The following is a 2,117-nucleotide window of genomic DNA, read 5'->3' on the forward strand; positions in this document are numbered from 1 at the left end:
GGGCCTTTCCCCCTTGATCACTAATTGAGAAAATGCCTTACAGTTGGATCTCATGGAGGCATTTCCTCAACTGAAGCTCCTTTCTCTGTGATAACTCAGCTGTGTCAAGTTGATACAAAAATAGCCAGTACACTCCTTCACTGTATTACCCAAATGTCTTCTGTGTGGAGGGCATCTACTCTTTGCCTGGAGGTAGAGGCATTTGGACACTCACAGAGGTGGCGACTGAGCCCCTCTCAACCAGCCCTAAGCTGTAACACAGAAACTCCATCAGTTCTGCAAGGAAATTTTAAAGTGAATCAAGAACAACAAGAGGTGGTATCAAAGGAGTCGATGACTCAGTAAGGAGCTTGCTGTCCAAGCACAGAGACCTGAGGGCAGATCTGTCATCAACATAAAAGCTTGGTGTAGCCAAACATACCTGTAATCCTAGCTCTGTGGGGAACGGGAGGCAGGGCACAGAAACGGATCCCAGGGCTAACTGGTCATCTGGTCTGCCAGAAATAGCACTGGGCATTAACTTCCGGCTTCCACATCCTCCTGCATGAGGCAAGTCTGCACACAATGAGAGAATCTGTACAAAATTAAAACATTTACAGCAAAAAAGTAAGGAGTACCAGGACAATTGAAAGTGAAATTGGTAACCGCTACTGTGGGAGAAAATGGGAACCCTTCTGTTTCCCCCTCACCAAGCTGAGACAGTTCAGTTCCTGAGGCAGAGAGGCACATGCTGAGCCACAGTCACTATCAAGACTGCAAGATTTATCAGCAGAACAAGGTTGAGGCCACCCTGGTCCATGTGATGCCCTGTCCCAAGAAAGCCCCTTGCTGAATTTTTTTGTAAAAAAGACATATTTAGTACAGAGTCTTCATCTCACTTACGGCTAGAATATGGATCACTTGAGATTACTAGGAATAAAGGTTTCACCTGATCAGGCATAACGTGAAACACACCCCAGATGTCTCCACTTTCCCACCACTACTGTGAACAGGTTGCTGTTACATTGCCTAATAATGGCCATCCATCAATTACAGTATAAATTAACTTCAATATCATTAGTCATGCTATTTTGAATGGTTTGAGCTTAATTGTATAAAAATTTTTCCTTGGAAGTGAGCCACAGGGAAGCCTGGTCAGACTCTAAGTAACACATATGTGTTTGACCCACCCTGACGCCATCACTGTCATGATCACTAAAGAGAGAAACTCTCAATTCAAACATTTAACCTGTGATAAACAGACAATGTATGGAAGCTACGTGTAAGGATAGTTCATCGCCCAAGTGGCAATGAGAACCTTTCTGTGTATTTTTGCTGAGGACTCTGCCTGTGTTGGAGTGAGAGAAAACAAAGGGTGTTACAGAAGTTGGCCAAGTGGACATGCCTCAAGGCCGGGGGAGAGGAGCAGACAGCAAGCAAGAGTACTCCTGTTCATCAGCAGCTATGTCCTATTCAACTTTCTCCTGAACTCCAGAAAATAGGACACTAATGATCAGAATGTCCAGTGAGTCTCCTGATGGCTCTGCTGGTTTTGAATTTAGCTCAACATGAGGCTGGTGATGCATCAGTGGTTAAGGAGCCAAGGACTGGAGGGAGATCTCCGTCTCCTCTCCCTGATGAAAAGAGAGTTTTCACCTTTACCTCAGAAAGGCCAGACTATGTGTTCAGAATCTCCGAGGCAGTAAGTCTCAGCAGCAGAACGCAACCAGGGACCCAAGCCTTCTGCATCGCCCCACCACATTCAGCTACCCCAGCAGGCTCCAAAAGCCCATAGGCAGCCAGCCCAGTGGTCTCCTGAAATGGGGAGGCTGTGATGGCAGCCAAACAACAGCCATGGAAGCTATGGGTTGGACTTAAAGAATCAGGAAAGGGTTAGAAATTTTTATATATGTACAGGCTACAGAGAAGGCACAGCAGTTAAGAGTGCTGGCCACCAGAGGACCCAGTCTCTCTTCCTAACACCTACATGGCAGCTAATTAGTCTCTGTAACTCCAGTTCTAGGGGGTCCATCTCTCTCCTTGGGCCTCTATGCACTATACACACATGAGGCACAGGCATGCATGCAGGCAAAATACCCACACACATAAAACAACTAAAATTATATATATATATATAC

The sequence above is a fragment of the Mus caroli genome, chromosome 1 (genome assembly GCF_900094665.2).
Source record: "Mus caroli chromosome 1, CAROLI_EIJ_v1.1, whole genome shotgun sequence".
Taxonomy (NCBI): Eukaryota; Metazoa; Chordata; class Mammalia; order Rodentia; family Muridae; genus Mus; species Mus caroli.